The following is a 26,360-nucleotide window of genomic DNA, read 5'->3' on the forward strand; positions in this document are numbered from 1 at the left end:
GGCTGGGCTAAGCAGGTATCCCATGGTGCACTGCTCCATATCCCCAGATCTAGTTTGCTGCGAAAGTCATTCATACTCCATGCACGCATTACAACTATGCAAGAATAAACTAAACAAAGGGACTCTGCATATGACACCCTGATCTCCAAATCCTCCAGGCAGGGGGAAGGCGGGAGGGTAAGTAAGAATGTGAGGCGAGATGGACTACACACATCGAACGTTATGGTGAGTACATAACTTCTTGATGTTATGTAGTCCTATCTCGCCTACATTCTTACCCGTGGGACAGCGTCCCTAGCACCTACATCCTGGGTGGCTCATAGGAAAATACTCCTGAGAACTGTGGAGCCAAAAGAAGACCTGCCCCTGGAGACCACGTCCAATTTGTAATGAGAAACAAATGTGTGAGGAGAAGCCCAAGTAGCTGCAGCACATATATTATCCATTGACAACCTGGATTGATAGGCTGTGGATGTGGACACAGCCCGAGTAGAATGAGCCTTCAGTGGAAATGGCAGAGCTTTACCTCCTGCTTGGTAGATGAAAGAAATACAGCTAGATATCCACCTAGACAATGTGACCCTGGATACCGGAGAACCCATTCGATTGTCGAAAAATGAAACAAAAAGTTGGTCCGACTTCCGGATGTCTTTTGTTCGGTGTAGATAGAAGCATAATTGCCTATGTACATCCAACTGGTGAAATCTAAATTCTGCCTTGTTGGAAAAATGGGGGAAGAAAACAGGCAGCTCAATGGATTGATTTAAGTTAGACATGGAAGCCACCTTAGGGAGGAACGAGGGGTTTGGTCTGAGAAAGACCCTGTCTTTATGGAAGATTAAATATGGGGGTTTGATAGAGAGGGCTTGGATTTCTGAAACTCTCCTCGCTGAAGTAATCGCTATTATGAAGGCTGTTTTCCAAGTCAAAAATTTCAAACCGCAGGTAGCTGCAGGCTCAAAGGGTGGTAACGTAAGGGCTTGCAGGACAAAACTGAGGTCCCAGGGCATGACAGGTTCGGACACCGGTGGACGTAATAATAGAGTACCTTTAGGAATGCCTTGCATAGTCTATGAGCCATAAGACTAGGCTTGTTCACTAAATGGAAGGTAGAGATCGCCGCCAGTTTAACTTTGATGGCGGCTGATGTGGAACCCTGATGGAAAAACAGACAAAAACAACAGAACTTAAGCTATTGGAGCTGTGTAAGGGATCAATGCCCCTGGTGTGTGCCCAAATAGAAAACCTCCTCCATTTACTGGAATACATTTTTCTAGTGGATGGTTTAGGAGAGGACGATAATATATGAACCACGTCCGGTGAAAAATTATGAAGTCTGACTAGCGATGGAAGTGGAGTAGCCAGGCTGTCAACCGGAGGGTCATAAATGAGGGGTGGAACTGTCCCGACATGTGTGTCAGTAAATCTGGTTGAGGGTCCAGAGTCCAAAGAGTGTCCACCGTGAATAGCTGAAGGAAGGGGAACCAGACTTGGCGATGCCAGTGTGGGGCAATCAGAATCCTTCTGCTTCCCAAGGATTGCGCTTTCTGAATCACCTTTGAGAGCAAGGGAAATGGAGGGAAAGCATAAAGCAGACCGGAGGGCCAATCGTGAACCAGAGCGTCCCTGTGGGGGGGGGGGGGTCAGCGTGAAGTAGTTGCTGCATTTCGCATTGAGGGGGCTGGCAAAAAGGTCGCAGCAAGGTTGACCCCATCTGCTGAAGATTCGCTCTGCAACGAGGCGATTCAGGGAACACTCATAAGGCATCAGAATAGCTCTGCTTAGTCTGCCCGCAATGACGTTGGACTTCTCCAGAATGTGCGTTGCCACCAGAAACCTTTGGGAAGTTACTGCCCAATGCCACACTCACATGGCCTCTCTGCACAGAGGGTAAGACCTGGTTCCCCCTTGTTTGTTCAGATACCACACTACTGACATGTTGTCTGAGTGTATCGCAATCATCTCTACAGGGAGAGCATCCTGAAGTGCCTGCAACGCAAGAAGCATCGCTCTCATCTCCAGGACATTTATATGCAGATGTATCTCATGTTCTTGCCACGTGCCTTGGACTGTCCTGCCAAGATAATGCCCCCACCCCATCTGGGAGGAGTCCATATTCACCGTGGCAACCGGGCTTGTTGGAACGAAGGGCTTTCCCCCTTCCAAATTGTTGGTGCACAGCCACCAACCAAGGTCCTGCTTGTATCTGTCCATGAGTAGGATAGGATGAGTCAGTGGGAGTCTCTGGAATGACCACTGAACAAAGAGGAGCCATTGGAGAATTCTCATGTGTAATTTTGCAAGGGGAACCAACATAATTGTTACTGCCATGGTCCCTTGGAGCTGGAGAACCCATCTTGCCTTCAACTTGTCTGAGAGACATCAGCATGTGTACTTGTTGCAGTGTCCTGATCCTGTCTTGCGGTAAAAATACTCTCATTTGAATGGTGTTTAATTCCGCTCCTATAAAGGTGACACACTGTAAGGGCAAAAAGGCAGATTTTTTCCAGTTTATTGTTATACCTAACTGGTGACATAGGTTGATGGTAGCATCACTGGTTTGAACTAGTAGATGCCTGTCAAGAGCCAGTCGTCCAGATACGGAAACACCTGGAATCCCTGACGTCTCAAGTGAGCCGTCACCACCGCCATACACTTGAACACCCTGGGGGCTGTGGTGAGACCAAAGGGCAGGGCTCGAAATTGGAAATGCTCCCAGCCGGAAGCGTAAATGACTCCTGGATGCTCTGTCCATCTTCACATGGTAATAAGCATCCTTGAGGTCGATGGAGCACATCCAGACTTCCTCTCCCAACAATGGGAGAATCGATTGAAGCGTGACCATATGGAACTTGGACTTGTGTACGTAATTGTTCAGTTGGCTGAGATCTAGAATGGGTCTCAGGTCCCCTGTTCTTTTCGGCACCAAAAAGAATCTTGAGTAAGTCCCTAATCCGATTTGGTCTGCGGGGACGCGCTGAATGGCTTCTTTTCTTAGCAGCAGTGAAACCTCTAATGCTGCTCGATCCCTTTGACTGGGTGCTACGTCTGGGATTTTTCTGATTGGAGGGGGCTCTGAAGAGAATGGAATGAGATAACCTTCGGAAACAATCCTTAGTACCCAGTGGTCCTGGGTAATGCTTTCCCAGGCTTCCAGATATAATGAAATTTGACCCCCGACTGGCTCTGGATAAGCACAGTCGGGCACACCCTCAGGAACGAGAGAAGGGAGAGCCACGAAAGGATTCGTGGTCTCCCGAACTGCGGGGGCCCACTCTGCCTCTGGGGTGATGTCTCCCTGAAAACCCCCCCTCCCTGCCTCTGGAGGGGGGGTCACTGTGCGGCAGGGAAAAACCTCTGTGATTTCTTGAACCACATCCCCCCCCCCCGTTGGGCCTTGGGATAAGGCCTAGAAAGAAGGGAAAAATGGACCCCTACGGCAGACAGGGTCTTTCCCTCTTGCTCGCACCTGGTGAGGGTGTCTTTCACTTTTGTCCCAAACAAGTAGGAACCATCAAAGGGGGCATCAGTAAAGGAAGACTTGAAGGCCTCCGCAAAATGACACAGATGCAGCCGGGCTTGCCTTCTCAGGGCAACTCCTGAGCTTGCTGCCCTACTCGCTCCCTCGGCAGCATACGAAATGAGCCACATGGAGGAGTTCACAATGAAATTGAGGGTAGAGAACTGGGCGTTAACAGTCTGAGATACTGCCTTTTGTACGTTACCCACAAGAGTATCTCCTAACTCTTTGAGGTGATCTCTCTGGAGCCGAGTGAAGTGAGACAAGTAGTTCAGCGACCGCAAGGTGAAGGTTGCTGATGAGAGGGTACGCTTCCCGTACAGATCCATGGTCCTAGACTCCTTGTTAGGAGGATGGACGGATGAAGAAGACTCTGCTACTTCTTTCTGGGTGGCTGCCGCCACCACCATGGCATCTACGGGGACTCCTTTTGCCTTGAGGGGCAGAAAGGAACTTCTTGGGGTGCCTAGGCACGGGCTCCACAGAATCAGGGTTCTCCCACACCCTTCAACAAATGAGGTCAAGGAGCTCGTCGAAGGGTGGAGACACCTAGGAGGCGGAGGGTTGAGCACCAAAAGCCTTAAGGAATACTGAGTACTCCTCGGAGGGGGCTTTGGAGGGCCAGTCACCTCTTTGTCTCAGTATCTCCAGGATATCGGAGAAGGAAACATCACCAGAGGATGACTTGGGGGACCCCTCCAATTCCTCGAGGTCAGTATCAGAAGTGAGTGACTCGTCTTGGGAGTCTATGTGCTTCCTCTTGCACGTATGCTTTCTGGGGGATCCTCAGGCACGGATACTGAGGGACCCTCAGAAATTTGGGGACCACTCATGGGGGTATCCCTAGGCCCTGGCGCTCTGCTGTCCATAGACGGGTGGTAATCAGAAGCTCTCGCCGGAGTGGGGGGGGGGGGGACAGAGCGATCGACCCACCTGATGTAGCTGACGATCTGGCCAGTGCGGTCCACATAGCCTCAAAGGCTGGCCCCCGGAATCAGAGGAGCGACCAGTCTCCATGACCATGACGGGGGTCGAAGTTCCCCCGAGCCGATGTACCGAGAGGGAGGCTCGGAGCCGAAGTAAGGCCCAAGATGTCCCCCTCGGGACTGACTGAAGAATCACGAGTCCCGAACCCAGAGGACGGAGCCGGTGCCGATGGAGCCAAATGGGGCATCTGAGCCAGTCTGGAAACATCACGTGGCGAACACTCTGGCTCCAAAGACAGAGATGTGCTTTGAGGAGGAATGATTGAATACGGAACCAGGACGGGCTCTAGAACCGAAAATTATTTCGCCAAAACTGGTGACTGGAGGAGCTTCTGAATCACCCTATCCATATCCACATCCGAAAGGGTCCTGGAGAATTTGGAGGACAGGGATGGAGACTGCGATCTCCTTCCCGGAGAAGCTGCCTTGAGACTGGGTGATCGGCTCCTAGGGGCTTCCAATACAATCGGAGCAGACACCGGATCCGTCAATATCGAAACGTCCTGCGGCCCCGAGAGCAGTGGAGCCGAGGAGGTCGATGCACTTCTAGATACTTTCTCCGGAGGCTTCGATGAAGCTGACGGAGCCGGAGATCTCTTTCTAGACTTACCAGATTTAGATTTACTGCTAGAAGTCGAATCCAAAGCCTCTTTTAACAGTCCCTTAAGATTAGCTTATTCTTTCTCTCTTGGAGAACTCTTGGGCTAAACGCATGGCAAAAACTGCACGACTCCTGCAGATGGATGGCTCCTAAGCAGTAGACACAAAGGGAATGTTCATCGGTGATGGACATTTTATACCCACATTTCGAGCACTTTTTAAACCTGGACGATTTGTGCTCCTTGGTATCCTTAGACATGTCAGCAATAGACAATGCACAACCAAGCCTTAACACAGGCGTCCACTCAAAAGGGCGGGAACAACCTTACAGGACCAAAACCAACAGTGATTAGCACAACAAAAAACTCAGCACACACCACAAAAGACAGTAACCACAAGACAGGGAAGCCAACCCTCTAATCCAAGGGGTTTGGACCTAATCTGACAAAAAGGGGACAGAAGGGAACTAGGCCCTCTAATTCAAACGGACCTAGCCAAGGGACACAGTAAGAGGGAGCACAAAAAAATCACACTCCTAATAAATCGCTAGAGACAATACCCGACAAGGGACTAGCTACGACCTAACTGACACACAGGCACAGAGGAGAACTAGGCTCTCTCACTGAAACGGGCCTAGCCCGAGGAACAGTAAGAGGGATACCACAACACACAATGCTATGCAGACAATGAACAATAGACAAGTAGCTATGAAAAAGAAGTTATGTACTTACCATAACGTTCCATGTGAGTTGTAAATCTCACCTTTTGTTCTTACAAACGGGTTCGGAGCCGATCCCTCGGCTCCGAGTCAGCCGCTTTCCAAGCTCAGACTCTCAGAGAAGCTCGAGACCTAGTGGATATCCCATGATTCCCTGCTGTAACTCCCCAGATCTAGCAAGCTGCAACACAGGAAACCAAGGAAAGGTACCAACCCCCTGAATCGTGAATTCCAGAAGAAAACAAGAATAGAGGAAGGAGGCAACATGCCCAAGGATAGGCTGATCTAAAAATGACCAAAAATGACCTCCCTGCTAAGGCAACCATCACTCTCCACGGAGGGGGACGGAGGGAGGGAATGTAAGAACAAAAAGGCGAGATGTACAACTTACATGGAACGTTATGGTAAGTACATAACTTCTTTATGTCAAGTTGTACTATCTCGCCGTTTTGTTCTTACAAATGGGTAGCGTCACAAGCACCCTAATCCTGGGTGGCTCGCGGGAGAACATTCCTGAGCACAGTGGAACCAAAGGAGGCCCTGTCTCTGGAAGCCCTGTCCACTTTATAGTGAGTGATGAACGTGTGTGGCATAGACCATGTGGCAGCTGCACAGATAACATCTAAAGGCAAACGGGCAGCATACGCCAGGAATGTAGACACCGCCCGGGTAGAATGGGCTTTAACGTCAGAGGACAATGACCGATTGGTAGACGCATAAACAAATTTGATACAGTTAGCCAGCCATATGGATAAAGTGGTTTTTGAAACTGCATGTCCCTTCCTGTTATCAGCGAACAAAACAAATAGCTGTTCAGTCGGTCTGAAATCCTTAGTATGGTCAAGGTAGAACCTTAGCTGCCGGTGCACGTCAGGCTTATGCAACATATATTCTAGTTTGTTGGTGTGATGTCTGAAGAAGGTAGGAAGTTTGATGGATTGATTTAGGTTGCTCTCTGAGCACACACTGGGAAGGAAAGTGGGGTTAGTCCTAAGAGAAACTTTGTTGGGGTGAAAAATTAAATATGGCGGTCTGGAGGACAATGCCTGCAGTTCAGAAACACTACGTGTGGAAGTAATGGCTACCAAGAAAATAGTCTTCCACGAAAGGAATTTCAGATGGCATGAAGAGGTTGGTTCGAACGGGGAAAGCATCAATTGTGATATGAGATTTAAATTCCAGGGAGAAATAGGGTGTCTAACCGGTGGTCTGAGGTGATGGGTTCCTTTTAGGAACGTTTTACAAAGCCTATGCGCCATAATGTTAGATCCATCACATCCTACATGAAAGTTTGAGATAGCAGCCAATTGTACTTTTATGGTGGCAGCTGCTGAGCCCTTATTGAACAATGAGGATAAAAACTCCAGAATGATATGATGTGGCGCCACAAATGGATCAATGTTGTAGCGAGCAACCCAATGTACGAATCGTTTCCACTTACTATAATTTCCTGGTAGACAGTTTGTGAGAAGAAACTATGATATGCTGAACGGCAGGAGACAAATCGGTAGACCTGGCTAAAGTGGGAATTGGAGCAGCCAAGCTGTCAGATTTAGGGAGAGAAGGGAAGGATGAAGAACTCCCGATGAATGGGTCAGCAGGTCCGGCACTGGGTCCAGGATCCACAGTTCTTCCAGTTGATATTTCCGCAGAAAGGGGAACCAAATTTGTCGAGGCCAAGACGGGGCTATCAATATAACTGTCCTTCCTAGATTTTGGCTTTCTGAATAAATCTGGGAATTAAGGAGATCGGTGGAAAGGCATATAGGAGACCCGGGGGCCAATCGTGCACGAGTGCGTCCCTTGATTTGTTCCCCGGTGGGGGATAAAAGGCAAAGCAGCTGCTGCATTTGGCCTTCATTGGGGATGCAAACAGGTCGCAGCAAGGCCAGCCCCATCGGAGGAAGATCTGTTCCGCCACACTCTGTTTTAGAGACCACTCGTGAGGCAGCAGCATAGCCCTGCTTAAACTGTCGGCTATCACCTTGGAAGATCCCGGGATGTGCGTTGCTGTCAGAAAGTGTCCAGTGGATACAGCCCACTGCCATATTCTCAGGGCCTCGTGTCATAGGGGATAGGACTTGGTTCCCCCTTGTTTGTTGATGTACCAGACTTCCGACATGTTGCCCATCTGGATGGCAATCGTACCTAGAGGTAGAGAGTTGTGAAAGTGCTGCAAAGCTAGGAACACTGCTCTCAGCTCCAGGACGTTGATATGCAAATGAGTCTCCATAACCGACCAAGTGCCTTGGATAGCCTTTCCCTGAAAAAGCCCCCCCCCCCCCCATCAGGGAAGCATCCGTGGTCACTGTGGCTACGGGTTGGGGAAGAACAAAGGGACAACCGACTGTCACTTGGTCACTGATTAACCACCAAGTGAGATCTTTCTTGCAAAGAGTTGTCAATCAAATCTCGTATGATAAAGATAGACTCTGGTAGGACCACTGAGCGAAAAGTAGCCATTGTAATATCCACATGTGCATTCGGCCTAAGGGAACTGCTATCAAGGCTGCCGCCATTGTGCCCAAAAGTTGTAGTATCTGTGACGCCGGTGCTTTGTCGAGAACTAGGAGGCTGGATAACTGATTCCTCAGTGAGACAATTCTGGATTGAGGCAACTTGATTTTTTCATTGACGGTGTCTATTTCTGCTCCTAAGAAGGTAATATGCTGCGAGGGCAATAATGCAGATTTCTCAAAATGTAGAGTGATACCTAAACGAGAACAAAGATGTATTAAGTAGACTCTTGTCCGCAGAAATTGATACTTGGTGGTGGCGGTAAGGAGCCAGTCGTCCAGATACGGAAACACTCGGAATCCTAGTAGTCTCAGATGAGCCGTAACCACCGTCATGCATTTGGTGAACACCCTGGGGGCTGTGGTGAGACCAAAGGGCAGGGCTCTGAATTGGTAATGACCGTCTCCCAGCCGAAAACACAGATGATCTCTGGATGCTCTGTCCATTTTGATATGGTAGTATGCATCCTTGAAATCTATACAGCACATCCACTCCCCCTTTGACAAAAAAGGGAGGATTGATTGCAGCGTGACCATCCGGAACTTCTTCTTTACAAAGGCATTGAGCCTGCTGAGGTCTAGAATGGGCCTCCAGTCCCCAGTCTTCTTTGGCACTAAAAAGAACCTTGAGTAAGTTCCAAATCCTCTTTGGTCTGCCGGGACTGGCTGGATGACTCTTGTCTAGAAGATTTTGAATCTATCTCTGCTAGTTTTCTCAGACTGGGTGGAACGTCTGGACTTTTTGCAAATACAGGGGGATTTCTTATAAAGGGAATGTGGTAACCTCTGGTAATGATGCTTTTCACCCAGGAATCTGTTGTGATGTTTAGCCAGGCATTTGGGTGTAAAGCTAAGCGACCCCCAACTGTCTCCAGAGTAGAACAGCCGGGCTTCCCTTCAGGAACACTGATAGGGTTTGCCAGAGAACTGGTCCCTGTCACCCTGGTTTTGCGGACCACCTCTGCCGATTTGACGGCGTCTTCCATTTTGACCTCTTCCTCTACCTCTGGAGGAGGTATCTGTAGGTGTGTTTTGGAAAGCTCCCGGAGGTTTCCGGAACCACATTTTCCCACTTCGTTGCCCTTTGGGGTACGGTCTGGTTGGAGTGGAGAAACAGACTCCGACGGCAGATCAGAGTCTTTCCTTCTTGCTCACACCTCATAAGCATCTCCTTAACTTTTGGACCGAACGAGGCCGAGCCGTCAAAGGGGGTGTTCACAAATGAAGACTTAAAGGCTTCCGTGAAGGAGCACAGGCGCATCCAGTATGGTCTCCTAAGAGCTATCGCTGAACCCGCCGCTCTACTCGAACCTTCGGCAGCATACGAAATGAGCCGCATGGATGAGTTGACTATGGACTTTAGGGTGTTGAGTTGTGCATTCACCTTGTCAGAGATTGCATCAGCTACATTACCCTGGAGAGTGTATCCCAGTTCTTTGAGATCATCTCGTTGAAGACATGTGAAATGAGTTAGGTAGTTTAGCGATCTCATGGAAAATGTCGCCGAACTGAAAATGCGTTTTCCATATCTGTCCATAGTCCTGGAATCTTTATTAGGAAGATGGACAGTAGAAGAAGACTCCGACATCTCTTTCTTAGTGGCCACCGCCACCACCATAGTATCTAAGGAACTCCTTTTGTCAAGAAGGACTTGTCTGATGGTGCAGTAATGAATTTATTAGGCCTCAGAGGGACTGGTTCCATGGTGTCAGGAGACTCCCACGCCCTTCGAGCAACTATTTCCATTAGTTCATCGAAGGGCGGAGTAACCCAAGAGGTGGATGGTTGAGATCCAAAGGCCTTCAGGAGAACCGACTCGTCCTCAGTAGGGACAAGGGACTGCCAATTCCCTCTCTGTTTCAGGATTTCTAGAATGTCTGGAAATGAGACATCTTCCGAGGGGGACCGTGGGGACCCTTCTGATTCCTCCAAGTTGGTATCTGATGTAAGAGATTCCTGAGGGAAATCTAAGTGCCTCCCCTTGCACAGTTTCTTCCTAGGCACTTCCTCGGTGGGAGCCTCCGGAGAATTATCTAGGGAGGAGGGGTCACCCAAAGGGGATTTCTGAGGCCCTGGATCTCGACGCTTAGAAGGGAACTGAGGAGAAGAGGTAGAACGAGGCCCTTTGGGAAGAGGTGAAGACAGATCCGAAGTAGTAGTGGTCTTAGCAGACAAAACCTTCCTCATGGCATCGAAGGCGCCAGAATCCCGATTCGAAGAATCGACCGGCTCCGAAGAGATCGGTCGATCACTCCGAACCAAGACCCCACGCTCCAAACCAGAGGACGGGGCCGAGGACATCTGCGCCGAAGCACCGAGCTGTAGAGTCGGAACCGAAGTCTCGGTTCGACTCTCACGACTGGAGTCGACGAGTGACTGTCGGTCCAGAGGTTCTTCCATCGGTACCGAAGAAACCAAGGTTGATGGAGCCGAGGGAAGAGGATCGAACCTCGGCTCCACAGGTTCTACTAGCATCGGTTCCGTCAGCCCCGGCTCCGAAGATTCGATGGGTTTCGGAGGAAGAGGAATGGAGGAAACAAGGGGCAAATTCAGCTCCGAAGTCGCTTGACTCGAAGCAGACAACATTTTGGCAAGGGCCGGGTTCTCCAATAACCTTTTCACCACTCGATCCAGATCCACATCAGATAATTTGGGGGAGTGTGAAGAGTGATGGGTCGAAGGAGCTGAAGAATGCACTGACTGGAGGATAGGTGATTGGGGTGCATCGAAAATTGGCTCCACCACCAGAGATCGAACAGGCGGATCGATACTCGGTCCCGAGGTCTGTGGAACTGATATTCGAATCACGCCAGAGGTACTCTGAGCTGGAGACTTAGGCTCCGAAGATCCTCTAGAAGACTTAGACCCTTTCGACGTCTTAGAAGAGAGGTCAGCTTTTTCAAGAGAGGCCTGAAAATCCGGTTTTAGAAGCCCTCTATCTAACAACTTCCTTCTTCTTTCTAGCAGAACTCTAGCACTGAAGGAGTGGCAGATAGAGCAGACTTCTTGCAAATGTTCAGAGCCAAGACAATACACACGTGGTGTGGTTGTCAGTAACGGACATCTTGTCCACAACCACATCTCTTAAAACCTGACTTTTGTTATTCGGACATACTAAAGTCTAACAAAAAACACAACAAATGAGCTTAAGTATTCTACTATAATTATATATATGTATACATATAAAAGAGAAACACCGACTAAATTATCCTAAGATATTATAAAGCTTAAACTACTACAAAAAACACTCCACAGCACACTTGACTATATATGTATATAATAAATTGACAGAGCCCTGTCAACTACTAAGGAGAAAAAAAAACCTTCAACTACTAAATTACTATAAAAAATCTACTCTACCAAACTAATTTAACACTATGGAGTTACAGCAGGGAATCATGGGATATCCACTAGGTCTCGAGCTTCTCTGAGAGTCTAAGCTTGGAAAGCGGCCAACTCGGAGCTAAGGGATCAGCTCCAAACCCGTTTGTAAGAACAAAACGGCGAGATAGTACAACTTCACATAATAGCTTTCTGTTATATATCAAACTTTCTGATAAAGAAAGAAGAAAGAGGGTACTTAGCCACAGCCAAGCGAGACCACGTCCAAGCTACACGAGCGGCAAACGAGATCTGGGGATATGGAGCAGTGGCACCATGGGATACCTGCTTAGCCCAGCCAATGAAAGACTTCGAGCTAGTATAATCGGCAGAGTCGGAGCCGAACCCACTGGTAAAAATGTAGGCGAGATAGGACTACATAACATTCACATTTTCAATAAAAATATATCATGACAAATTAGTCAGTAAGACAATAACACAGAAAGGGTTCAAGTGCTAAACATATAATATCTTTTAGGTATAACAATAAGAAGAAAGCTACCATACCTAAACAACAGGACAACTCCAATCACTCTCAGCTCCTAGACTGAGTTGATGGAGCCACAGAATCATCCCAAGAGGCAAGATGGATAAAGCCTTTCCAAAAGCAGCCTAACATCAAGACTCACTGTTGAGAGAGTGATGCCTAGTAAGGGAGTTTAGCAATGATCAAATGGTTGCAGCACAAATGCCTACAAAAAAGGCAGCAGCACTAGGCACAACCACTTCCGTGGTGTAGATGGACTGCAACATCTACCAACAAAACAAAAGCTCCTATCTCTCGATAACAAAGGAGGTGAACAAAGTCTGTCTTACTGAACTTGTATACCCTTAAAGGAAGGACCAAAGCTGACCATGCAGATCCAAGGTACAAACTGGGGCCCCTTTCTCTGGGTTTCTGAAGTAGAACACCAGGAAACTGACTTTCAGAGAAAACTCCAAAATGTCCTTGTGGAAGAAGCATGGATTCACCCAACAATCCTCTTTCCACCCAAAAATGGATACAAGTTTGCTACACCACAGGACATGAAGCGCTGATATGGGACCCACAAAATTAACTAGGATAGTCCAACTGGATCAGTGAAGTAAACTCCTTTTCAGTGGAAGCCTGGTAAAAAAAAATATCCATACCTAATTATGAAAAAGACAGTACGTAACACAGAAAACAAATTACAATATTTTCCTAGTAGAATTGAAGCAAAGTAAAAGTTCATCTTAAAATAAGCTGCATTGATCGTTACTACTACATATACAAAATCACTGTAGAAAGTGCCAAAAGTGTGTGAAGAAACGAACGAGGATGTAGTCCAAAATAGATTTATTCCAAAAAATACAATGTCTCCACACAAAACACTCAGTAATTTGCATAAAAGCATAAACACACGAATGCCTTCACACAATACGCGTTTTCGTCTCAGTTTCCCTACTTCATCAGATAACCAGTAAAATTATCAATTAAACCTTATATACTTTAATACAAAACACCCAATCCCATTCAAGCTCAAAATTTAAAAAAACAGTGAACATTCCACAATACACATTTACTGAAATACATAAAATATATTAAACTTTCTCCACTGAATAAAATTTAATTTAATCATAAAGTATAAAGCTCATAAATAATGATTTTAAAATAAGATAATTTGTTATGAATATTCGTTAAGTTTAATACAAAAAGGTTATGCAAATAAATATGTTATATATATAAAATAACTTCATAAACATGTTAAAATCCAGTATTTGTGTTGGTAAAAGCGAAGGAAAACACTGCCATCTACTGGTTTAAGTGCTAAGTGCAATCCCATTTCTAAAGTTTTGCAGATCTTAGTTTTAAAAGTTAACAATAGACACACAGTCATTAAGCCCTGGGGAATTACCTGCATCCAGGGTAACTTGCCACCACAGTTCTCTCTTCCCATGGGCCTCCCCTTACATCTTTCTTAATTTGTTCCAGGACAAGGAAAGAGAATCTGGCTTTGGGACAACACCGGGTGTGCTTGTATAAAGCACTAGTTTCCTTTTTTTGTTGTAATGTTGTATTTGTGTTCATAAATTCTTCTCCTTAATAGTCTTTCGGACTTTCCAACATAAAAAGATGTACATTCTGAACACACAGCTAGGTATACTATCCCCTTGGTCTCACAGTTATAATGGTCTTCACTTTCTATCCATCTATTCCTACTTTCTAAATAGTATTTGCCTGTGTTCATTATATATACACACTGGGGACAATGTCCACATTTGTATGTCCCTTTTCTTCTCTTATTGTGTTTAATATTATTACTTCTGTACTCCAATATATTTTTAAGACCTTGTGAATTCTTACATACTATCTTGAAAGGAAGATTAGATATTTTCTCCAAGTCAGAAAATGCTACAAATCTATTCCATTCTTTTTCAACTATTTTTTTAGTAGCATCGAGAGCATTGTATTCAAAACTACAGCTTGTTGGTAGGCAATGGTGTCATTGGTGTTGCTCTCCAAAGACCTGCCATCATTACCATGTACTTTGCATCCCCGAATAGGTTTAAACATATGGACCCTTCCTTCTATAACCTCCTCTTTCATTTTATTAATAAAACCCTGGGGGTAACCTCTCTCTAGAAACATTTTCTCCAAAAAATTACATTCAGTCTGGAAGTCCGTATCAAAACTAGTCGTACGACTTCCCCTTACAAATTGGCCCTTTACAATATTTTTCTTGCAATAATGAGGATGAGCACTCTGATAATGCAGAAAGGAATTGCAAAAAGTGGGTTTCCTATAAATCTTAGTTTCAAACTTCCCATTCATTTTGTATACTTCTACATCTAGGTATTGTAAACTTTCATTAGAAGTGTAAATTTAAGGAAGTCAGTGGTATTTTCCATATAATTCTTAAATTCTTCAAACTTTTCCATACCTCCTGTCCATAATATAACTATATCATCTAGGAACCTCCGATAGGGGTTCCAACAGGAGGCATATTCAGAATTTAAAATGTGGTTTTCTTCCCAATTTGCCAAAACAAGATTGGCATAGGTGGGAGCACAAGCCGCATCCACTGCCACTCCTTGAATCTGCTGATAAAATTCCCCATTAAAGCAAAGAAAGTTATACTTGAGTATCATTGTCTATTAGGGCTACACACAATTTTGTCATTATGAGGCAAATTATTATCGTCAAAGACCATTTCTTCAAACATTTCCATAACTGAGACATGGGAGATACTACAAAATAAGTCTATAATATCTATAGTAATAAATAAAAGATTACAATAAAGATAATCGGATATTACCTTAAGAAAGTCCCATGAATATTTTGAAATAGCTTCCTTTTTTGTCCACGAACATTTTAATTTAGTGTCTACATATTTAGCAAGTGGGTGTGTTTTAGAACCCTCCTCTGAAACTATGGGTCTTAAAGGTGGGTCCCTCTCGTTCTTATGAGTTTTAGGGATCCCAAAAATTGTGGGTACCCTGGGTTTGTCCACTTTTAAGTATGCAAAAGTTTTATGATCATAAAGTCCTTCATATAACATGTAATTTAAGAATATGTTGATTTTATTATAGGCAATATTTACCTCATTTTTAGATACAACAGAATATCTGTCCTCATTTCTTAAAATTAAATTCATTTTGCCTTCGTACTCGATATTATCCATACTTACCACCCCTCCACCTTTATCTGGTTTCATAACTCTAATATTGAAGTTAGATTTCAACTCATTAAGTAATTCATTTTCTTTAACACTCAAGTTGGCTTTGAATCTAACTTTCTTGTGCACATTCCTAAGTTCACTTTCAATAATCTTCTCCAAAGTTAACCTAGGTCTAATATTACTCCCCAATAATAGGGAAGTGGACCAGGGTTTGAGACGAAGAACGGTTTACAATCCACCCCTCCACCCACAACTCAAAAATCTGGAGTAAATGAATTACTTCATGAGTTCATAAGAACGAGAGGGACCCACCAAAAAGAACCTTGAGTAAGTTCCGGATCCATGCTGGTCTGCCGGGACTTCCTGGATGACTCTTTCTAGCAGTTTTGAAACTTCTATTACTGCTTGGTCCCTTCAGATTGGGTGGAATATCTGGAAGGGATTTCCTTGACGGTAAGGGTGGTTTGACAGAAGGGAATTTTGTAACCTCCGGATATAATGGACCGTACCCATCTGTCTTGTGTTAAATCTTGCCAGGCTTTTGGGTACAGTGAAAGTCTTCCCCCGACTGCCTCCAGAGGTGAGCAGCCGGGCAACCCTTCAGGGATGCTGAAAGGGCTTATCAGAGAAAGATTCTCGGTTGCCCTGGTTCTGCGGACCCCCTCTGCCATGGGGGCAGCATCTGTTATTTCCTCCTCTGCCCCTGGAGGAAAAATTGCTACGTGTGTCATGCAAGGCTCCCTGGGATTTTTGGAACCACATTTTGCCACTCTTCTGACCTTTGGGGTACAGTCTAGGAGGAGTGGAAAAACGGACTCCCACGGCAACTAAGGGAGAGTCTTGCCTTCTTGCTCACACCTAGTCAAAGGGCCTTTCACCTGTGATCCAAAAAGAAAGGAACCATCAAAGGGGGTGTTGGTGAATGACGCTCAAAAGGGTTCCGCAAAATTATGCAGCCACATCCATGCATGCCTCCTAAGGGCCAAACCCGTACCTGCAGCTCTACTCACACCATCAGCTGCATAGGAAATGAGCCTCATGGTGGAGTTAACTACAGAATTAAGCGTCGCCAGCTGGGAAGCTACTTTAGCTTGAGCACCTTCAGCTGATGGATCTTGAAGGGTATCTCCGAGCTCTTTAAGGAGATCCCTCTGAAGCCAGGTAAAATGACATAAGTAGTTCAGTGACCTCATAGAAAAGGTCGCTGAAGCGAACATTCGCTTCCCATATCTGTCCATGGTCCTAGACTCCTTGTTAGGAGGATGGGCAGATGAAGAGGTCTCTGCTAACTCTTTTTTGGTGGCTGCTGCTACCACCATGGCATCAACAAGAACACCTTTGGTAAGGAACTGCTTATCTTGGGGTGCTGTGATGAATTTGCCAGGTATCCTCGGAGATGGTTCCACTGTATCTGGAGCTGACCAAGCCTTTCGAGTCACCACTGCCATAAGTGGATCGAAAGGCGGAGAAACCCAGGTGGTGGAAGGTCGGGAACCAAAGGCATCCAGAAATACAGACTCATCCTCGGTAGGGGCTAGGGGATTCCCCCTCTGCTTAAACATTTCTAGGATGTCTGAGAAGGAAACATCTTCAGAGGGGGATCTTGGGGACCCTTCCGATTCATCTAAGTCTGTATCAGAAGTGACAGACTCAGGGGAATCAATGTGCTTCCTCTTGCACTTCTTACGAGGGGGCTCCATTGAATGATCAGGGGAGGCCTCGGAAGAAGAGGAAACACCCAATGGGGTGCCCTGGAGCGCCGGTTCCCTACGCTTGGGGTCTAGAGGAGGAGCAGAGGTTGGCACAGGCACTACAGGGGACAGAGCCGGTGGGGCCAATAGTGGAGCCGACTCAGTGGCCAGCAAACTCCTCACGACATCGAAGGCGTCCCTGCCACGATGCAGAGAAAGCTCCGGTTCCGAGGAAAGCAGAATCTTTCTCCGCACTGAGGGAGATGGCTCCAAGGCCGATGTAGGAGCAGAGCTTACCTGCGTTGAAGCTCCGTGAGGGAGAACGGGGTTGGACAAGGGTCCGATGTCACTTGCCCCCTTGGAGCCAACGAGGGAGCCCCGGCACCCAGATCCCTCGACAGACAGCACCACCGAGGGGATCGGAGCTGACGACGAAACCAAAGGAGATAGAGTTATTGGAGCCCACGGTTTCACTACTCGAACCCCAATGAACTCCGGCTCCGAACTCATTGGAGTCAGAGGAGGAACATCGATAGACGTGGATGGAGCTGACACCTGTTCAGGAGGGCTGGACAACATCTTGGCAAGTGCCTGTGACTTTAGCAACCTATTGACCACTCTCTCCTCATCGTGATCCAACAGCCTAGAGGATCAAGAGGAGTGAGGATCTGTGACTGCGCTCGCTCTGAAGCAAGGGAGATCGAGGAGCCGAATGTACCGATTCCAATGAAGGGGACCTCAGCCTCTTGTGGCTCTGCGAAGGCTCCGAAGTTTCTGATGGAGCCGATGGGGAGATAGTCTTATAGGTGCCAGCTGGAACTGAAGTAGAAGGTAGAATCGGAACAGAGGACGGCTCCGAACTTGGAGCAGACAGCTTGGTAGATTTAGGGGATTTCATAGGCTGAGAGGTCTTGGCTGGTGAATCCTGGGGCTTTAAAAAACCCCTAAGAATAAGCTTATTTTTACGCTCCTGCAGGACTCTTGGACTAAATGCATGGCAGATAGAACAAGAGTCCTGCAGGTGCACAGCACCTAAACAATAGATGCAAGAAGTGTGTCCATCTGTCAGACATTTTCTGACAGCATGAGTCACAAACTAAGAGTAATGCTACTCAACGCCAGAAGTCTAAACCTCAAGATGCACGCACTCAAAACTCTCTTTAGCATGGAGAACATCGATATCTGTGCAGTAACAGAAACCTGGTTCAGGGCTCCCGAGAGCACCCCAGCACTACCAGGTTATACCTCATACCATACTTTTCAGCCACAAAACTTGGATCGAACCACAAAAGGAGGGGGAGTATCGATATTCATCAAAGATATCCACACCTCCAGGTTGGTGGCAAAGCACGAAGCATCAGAGATTATCCATGTGCAACTAACAGTGGGTAAAACTGCCTTCCAGTTTATAGCCTGCTACAGACCACCCTCCCAAACCCAGGAACCCCACTCGGCCTTCCTGAGAACACTGGAAAATATGAAGGTCTCTCCAAACACCATTATATTGGGTGACTTCGACTACCCAAACATAGACTGGGAGCATTACTCTAGCTCCAACACCCTAGCCCAAAGGTTCCTAGAATTTATAAACTCAAATGCTATGGAACAACTTGTTACCACTCCCACAAGAGGGAAAACATACTGGACCTGATCACCAACATGGGGACTCTATGCTCCAGACCAGAAGTGTATCCCTCACTGGTAAGATCAGACCATAAACTAATCTCACTGGATATTCACATCCCGACCCCACCCCCTGCCCATAAAACCACAGTGAAAAACTTCTCTAAAGCAAATTTCACACTCCTCAAAACTGAGGTGGAATCCTTCAAAGCCCCCGGGCCTGTGGAAAATACGGCCCAGACCGCAGAATCCTTTATAAACGCATTCTATGAACACCTTCAGGAATGCATGGATCATGCGATCCCAAATAAAACCAAGACCCAATCCTCCAAAGGCAGACGTCCTGTCTGGTGGACTCCAGCCATAAACAAACTATACAACAGAAGGAGGAAGCTATTAAATGATAGAGCAAAATCCCAAAAAGGGAAGGCATCACTGATCAGTATTAGCAAAAAACTACGGGCACACATAAAATTGTCTAAGGCCAGCTTCGAGAGAAAAATTGCACAGGACCCTAAGGATAATCACAAGGCTTTCTTTAGTTATGTTAGGAACCTGGGTGGGAATTCCCAGATATGCTCAGAATTAGTCCAAAATGACAAAAAATACACCGAACCCACAGACATTGCCAACATCCTAGCTGACAGGTTCAGCGTAAACTTCTCCCCCCCTCCCCACCAAAAGGGCAAATATCTATCCCAGCAGAGTGCTGCCCCCCTGACACCTCAGATGCTCAGGTAAGAGCCGCCCTCTCCAAAGCAAAAAACACAGCATCAATGGGACCAGATGGTGTCCCGGGCTGCGTCCTACATGAACTCCAAGAAGAGCTAAACCCAAACATAAAACTACTGTTCAATCTCAACCTTACTACAGGATATGTGCCCAAAGAGTGGCGTACAGCAACAGTGGTCCCTCTCCATAAAGGTGGTGCCTCAACGGATCCTGGAAACTATTGCCCCATAAGCCTGACTAGCTTGGTCTGCAAAGCTATGGAAAGGATCATCATGGACCTCATAAATAAAGATATTGGGGACCTACAAACACTGGATCCTACCCAGTTCGGCTTTAAGGGCAGATCATGCCTCTTAAACCTGGTTTATTTCTTTGAAACAGTCACCAAGGCCATTGACGAGGGGAAGGTGGTCCACACAGCCTACCTGGACCTCGCAAAAGCCTTCGATACAATACCCCACTCGGGCATTATAGATAAGCTCACCAGCTTAAATATAAATCCCTATGTCACTAGATGGATTGCAAACTGGCTCAAGGACAGAACCCACATGGTTAGAATTTCTGGAGCCATGTCAGACTCCAAACCAGTTACAAGTGGTGTCCCACAAGGCTCAGTCCTGGGACCTCTCTTGTTCGGTACATATTTCTCGGAGGTACAGGCCAACACGGAAGGACTGTGGCTGACCAAGTTCGCAGATGACTGCAAACTGGGTGCCATAATCGACTCTCCAGCCGACACAAGCATCCTCCAAAAGGGCCTCATAGAAACAGACAACTGGTGCCAGAGCCATGGCCTCAAGCAAAATGCCAAAAAGTGTGTAGTCATCCCCTTTGGCAAAAACAAAGTGCCCACAAATTACCACATAGGTGGTAATCCATTAAGTACAGAAGAAGTAATTAGGGACCTGGGGACCCAAGTTGATAGCAATCTCTCATTTGACAACCACGTGGCCAAAGTGGTTAGAAAAACATTTTATATAGCCCACCTAATCATGAAGGGATTCACATCTAGATCAGGGGAGGTCATCGTGCCTCTTTACTCATCCCTCATCAGGCCCATAATTGAGTACAATGCCCCTTTTGGGATGTACCTTACCAGACACCTGCAGCAACTGGAAAGACTCCAAAAGTACCACGCCAAGAGGATCAAAGGGCTCAAACACATGCCATATGCTGCCCGGTTAAAGAAACTCCAGCTCTACTCAGTGGCATACCGCCTGCTCAGAGGTGATCTGTGCCTGACATATAAAGCCATGTCCAACCCGGAATTAATGGACATGCTGCACCTCAGAAAATCCAAATCCCATCGAGCTACGTGCTCAAGAGACTTGAACCTCAGCACTGAAATAAATAGGACATGCTGGAGGGACAGATTCATAACCCAGAGGCTCCCTTCACTCTGGAATAAAATCCCAGTCCAGGTTAGGCAGAGTCCCTCATTGACTCTCTTCAAGAGGAATCTTGATGAGTGGATGGGAGATCGTAGGTTTACCCCGGGTATCACTTCTGTGTCACTGTTAGGTAGAGGCACAGTATACTAGCCTCGAAAAAGGGCATAGCAAAATAAATTTAAAATGGGTGGCGAAAGCCAAACACATTCTGGCTAGGCTTATAAATGCCCTAGGGCAGATAGCCTAGTATGAACCTATGAACCTATAACCTAAACGGCTAACCTGACAAGAAAGATGGGGGGGAGGGGTGGGGGAGAACTCTCCAAGTTAAACGAGTTCTACAAGAAGGGAATACTACAACTAAACACTAGCTATCACAAAAAACAAGACTAAACATTAACAATAAAACACTGAAAAAATATATTTCCAGAGTAAGAAAGTTATACGAAAAAACTTTATACGAGCCTGAGTCAGAAAAAACTACACCTCGCAGCTGAAGTGGCAAACGAGATCTGGGTAGCTATCGCTAGGCATCATGGGATAAGGGGTAGCCTCGAGCCAGTAAACAGCTCTCAAGTTATAGAAGATGGCTGAGTTGGCTCCGATCCCAACCAGAAGGAACAAAGGCGAGATAGACAACTTAACATTAGGGGTTACCCCCTATGGTTCCCTCAACGGTATTATCAACGAAGTTACCAGGAAAAGACAGGAAGGAACGTATGTCCCCTTGCTAGGAACAAATCCAGGAGGGGACTGTCTGATGGTAGGGAGGGGCAACAGACATGAAAGTATTCATTTCACTGTGCATTGATTTTACCTTATAACATACATTTTGATGGCATAAGGAACATTATTAACCACAATTGGACTATTTTTAGATCTGACGGAGTATACCTTGAAAAAACTGGGCACAAACAAAATGTGGTTTACAAAAAGCATTTGTGCCTTAAATCCATGCTTGTGAGATGTAGGAAGGGTGTACAGGGTGGGCGCATGAATAAGTGTGGCCATTGTAACCAATGTAGATTTATCGAGGAAAGTGAGGAAGTGTCTATGCCTAGGTGGGGGAACATGTATTTTAAACATTGACTGAACTGTCACAGTACTAATGTGGTGTATATAGCTTTGTGCCAAAGTGAGGAAGTGTCTATGCCTAGGTGGGGGAACATGTCTTTTAAACATTGACTGAACTGTCACAGTACTAATGTGGTGTATATAGCTTTGTGCCAATGTACCTCATTTTATATAGGTAAAATCAAGTACAAGTTTAAAACAAGGATTTACCAACACCAATATGATATTCACAAACTGGATGACAAAAATGCATTAGCCAAACATATCAGGTTTCCCTTCTTTTAAGTATTCTTGTATAGAAAAAGTTAGTTTTGACAGGGGGGCAGGGGGCACATGAAATTTTACTTGAATATAAACAACTGATTTGGCAGCTAAGGAGTAATGCCACTGTATCCGCTGGTTTAAATGAATCCATTACTATAAATAGTACTTCAAAATTAAAAGCTGAATTTGTGTTTTCCTAAGGGTTTGTACATATGGGGGTATTTGTAAGTAGGAATTTTGATGCTAGATTTCTTAAACAGGCAAGGTTTTTTTGTGTGTGTATGTGCTTATATGTGTATAACTTTATATTAGATGTATTGTTTTAATGATTAATTGAGGGGTGGGATTTTTAGTCGTGATTTAATTGCTATATTTAACCTTAATTGTGATTTTAAACTGTGTTCTGAAGAAGTCTGACATTGTTCTTATGAAAGTGCTCAACATTTGGAATAAACTGGTGCTTGGTGACATTTTTCGCTTCATTTTTTTGTTTTTCTAAGTTTTGTTTTTTGTTCTTTAGAGCAAAGGACTACCATTCAATCTGTGGATCTTTAGGAGCTGAGCAAATATGTTTAGTCTTCTGCTTTTTCACCAAGGAGACATCCACCTTGAAAATTTTAGAATGCTCAGACTCTGGATGGCATTTAATTATTGTAGTAGGGACTTCTATGACTAAAATTTGGGGAATACCTCTAGGCCCCTTGGACATAATCAGCAACAGTTCCCCCTGAACATCCGAAACAGATGGCTGCAATGCCTCCTTGGATGTGGCTAAGGCCAGATCCCCACTGGTCTCCAACATGGCCACGGCAGACAAATCCAACGATGAAGCTGGGCAAGCCTCCAAGCTATCACTTGCCTCACGAGGAACTTCTGGAAGAGGCTAAACAGTAGAAGATTCCGGCCTAGGATTCTAGGCCTTCTCAGATAGCTATCCCTCGAAGCGGGAAGTTCCCTCCATCGTGTCTTTAGCTAAAAGCTTAAGATGTTGATTCTCAAGATACAGCTCCAAATAAGAAAGCCTACTACAAAGGGTTTTGGGAACAAAGGATTGACAGGACATATGGTCGTGCAAAACACCAACGTAAAAAACAGCCACTGTTCGTGACAGTCTTTACAGTTAATCTGTCTCCCACACTAGCATTTACCTTTCTTGGATGACATGAAATTCCATAAGAAGCAATTTAAAAAAAAAAATAAGACAACTAAAACCCCTATGGGGCACTTATTTGAAATAGTTTGGTGAACCAGCAATGGAGCAGTCATTCAGACAGATGATCAGAAGACTGCTTTCAGACTGGCAGTAAAGAAGTTTGAGGATGATCCTTCCAGACTTCATCTTTATGCCCTATGCTATGTTGTTGAATACATGTGACATGCGGCCTACCTTAAAGCAATCTACAGGCTTTGTTATACTGCCTGGATGTCGGGCCTCCCTTGGCAGGGGATCCCTACTGTAATGAATACTGCAACAGTGAAATGGAAGGACATCAATTAATCAGACTACCCATTAAAGGATATAGCATCTTGGATCATGTCCTTACCAATATGAGGGCATTATGCACCATCCATTAATCATTGTCCCTCATTAGGTCTGACCATAAAGATGCATCATGTGAAATAAAGTTGAAACCAGAGCCCCCCCCCCCCCCACACACACACACTCATAGTACCTCTAAATTTCAGTAAGACAACCTACTCACTCCTAAGTGACACTTTAGCAAGTTTCAAATCCCCACCAGACCTCGACATTTCTGCTGATTATGGGGAATTGTGTACCAATGAACTGTACCAGGTGTGTAAGTGGCTGCATAGATGCAGCTGCTCCCTGCAGACACAAGTGCAGGGCAAACCCCAGAAACAACTCCCCCCCCCACATGGTAGAACTGTATCACTGACAAACTATACAACAAAAAGAAGAAAGTGTTGGCCAAAAGTAAGAAGTGTAACTCTGAAAATGACAACTCTTTTCATGAAATAAATTCAGGCTCCTAGTTAAATCCACCAAAGCTGTATTTGAAGCGAAGATAGCCATCCAAGCTAAAAATAATCACAAGGCCTTTTTAGTTGTGTTAGTAATCACAGTAACACAATGCATCAATGGACCAAGCTGGCTGTGCACTATGGTTTGAAGGTAAAGATGTAGCTAACCTATGGGCCAATAAATTTAGCTCAAACTATACCTACCCTTATCCACCCACAAGAAATACTTGAAACTTACAACCCCCAGCTATCACACATGACCAAATCCAAAAAAATGCATCAATGGGTCCTGGCGATATCCCTGGCTGCATCCCAAAAAGCCTGAAACATGATTTAGCTAAGCCCTTAAACAACACTGTTCAGACTGAGCCTTAACACAGGACTCTGTACCAAGCGAGGGAGAACAGCAACAGTCATCCCCCTGCACAAGGAAGGACCCTCTACTGATCCAGGCAATTACAAACCCATAAATCTGCCCAGCCTCATAAAGCCATGGAAAGGATAATCATGGAATTCATCAATAACAGCACAGGAAGCCTCAAACACTGGAACAGTTTCGGTATGGATTTGCCAAAGATAGATGATGCTTAACCAAGCTGGTGGATTTCTCTGAAAGTCACCTAAAACAACATAAGAAAGTAAACAGTGCACACACAATCTACTACAACCTGGCCAAGGCCTTTGACACAGTCCCCCCTGAGGCTTAGGAAAAAAGTTATGCAAAATAGGGAAAAAAAACCTACATCACCTGCTGGATCTGGACAGCTGAGAACACGAAATATCAAAAGAGGGGAATGACCTCCACAAAAAGATCAGGCACCAAATGGAGACCCCAGGGTTCAGTGCTAGGACCTCTATTTGGCATCTACTTCTCTAAAGTTAAAGCCAATACCGAAGGAGTCTAGCTGAATTAGTTGACAGATGACTGTAAGTGGGGTGCAGTTACTGAATCCTCACAACACATCCATCCTGCAGGAAGGATTGTCCCAAAAAACTGATGCCAGAATCATGGACTAAAGCTAAATGCCAAATATGTATTACAGTATCCTTTAAGTGTCCTCCATTGGGGAACCACCATATTAAGAATACACTCAAGAGCTGACCAAAGTCATTCATGAGTTAGGAACCTATGTGGACAACACAACAATGCACCTTTGGACCAACATGTGTCCACTGAGGTGCAGAAGTCCTTCTATATTACACAGCTTATTAAAGGGATTGATTCTAGGTATAAGTAACTCACTGCCTCCTCTATTCATAGGTTGGTACTAGGCTATCAGCCCTAGTGCCTATACAAGCCTAGTCATAACAATTCCCTGGCTATTTCTTCCCACACTATTTACTTCCCTGGACCCCTGTCTAGCAGGGCGACTGACGTGATTTCCTGGGGTGAATTTCCTTTCTCCCATCCAATCGTCAAGGCTCCTTTTGAAAAGGGTCAAAGAGGCACTCTGCTTGACATGTATGGGCAGTCTATTCCAGAGTCTGGGGAGTCTCTGGGTGAGGAACCTATCCCTCCAGCATGTTTTGTTTATTGTGATGACAAGGTTTAGATCCCTGGAGCGTGTGGCTCTGAGGGATTGGGATTTCTTTAAGTGTAGCATGTCCAACTGCTCTGGGTTTGACATGGCCTTGTATGTTAAGCAGAGATCGCCTCTGAGTAGACGATATGTGACAGAGTATAGCTGGAGTTTTTAAGGCGGTCAGCGTAGGGCATCTGCTTTAAGCCTGTGATTCTTCTAGTGAGGTATTTCTGCGGCCTTTCCAGTTGTTGCAGATGTCTTGAGAGGTACATACCAAACAGGGCATTGTATTCTATAATGGGTCTAATGAGGGATGAGTACAGTGGGACAATGACCTTTTTTCTGGATGAAAAGGCCTTAGTGATGAGGTGTGCCACATAGAAGGTTTTCTTGACTGTTGTGGCGATGTGGTTATCGAAGGTGAGACCACTGTCCACCTGTGTCCCTAAGTCTCTTATTATTATTCAGCCCTAATAAGAAAAATCATATGCCTCCTTCTGCACGCATCTTTCCAAAGATGTGTAGTAGCTGGAATGCCCACAAATACCTTATAATAAGGAGACTCTGCTTAAACCATTTCATATACACAGACTGCCTCAAAGCCGTATCACTATATATAAGGCATTCTCCGTCCCACACAAGATGGACCTACCACACATCAGCAAATAAAATGACACTACAAATACTCGTTCCAGGGATCTTAACCTCCCGTGCAAT

General features: G+C 45.6%; 1 protein-coding gene across 1 annotated transcript in view; it reads right to left on the reverse strand.

Annotated features, from left to right (window-relative positions):
• The window catches only part of TDRD1 (tudor domain containing 1), a 2,513,511-nt gene that overhangs the window by 2,076,216 nt on the left and 410,935 nt on the right, over positions 1-26,360 (reverse strand). The gene's annotated exons all lie outside the window — the stretch shown is intronic.

The sequence above is a fragment of the Protopterus annectens genome, chromosome 14.part0 (assembly GCF_019279795.1).
Source record: "Protopterus annectens isolate FY-2018-M chromosome 14.part0, PAN1.0, whole genome shotgun sequence".
NCBI classification, from domain to species: domain Eukaryota; kingdom Metazoa; phylum Chordata; order Ceratodontiformes; family Protopteridae; genus Protopterus; species Protopterus annectens.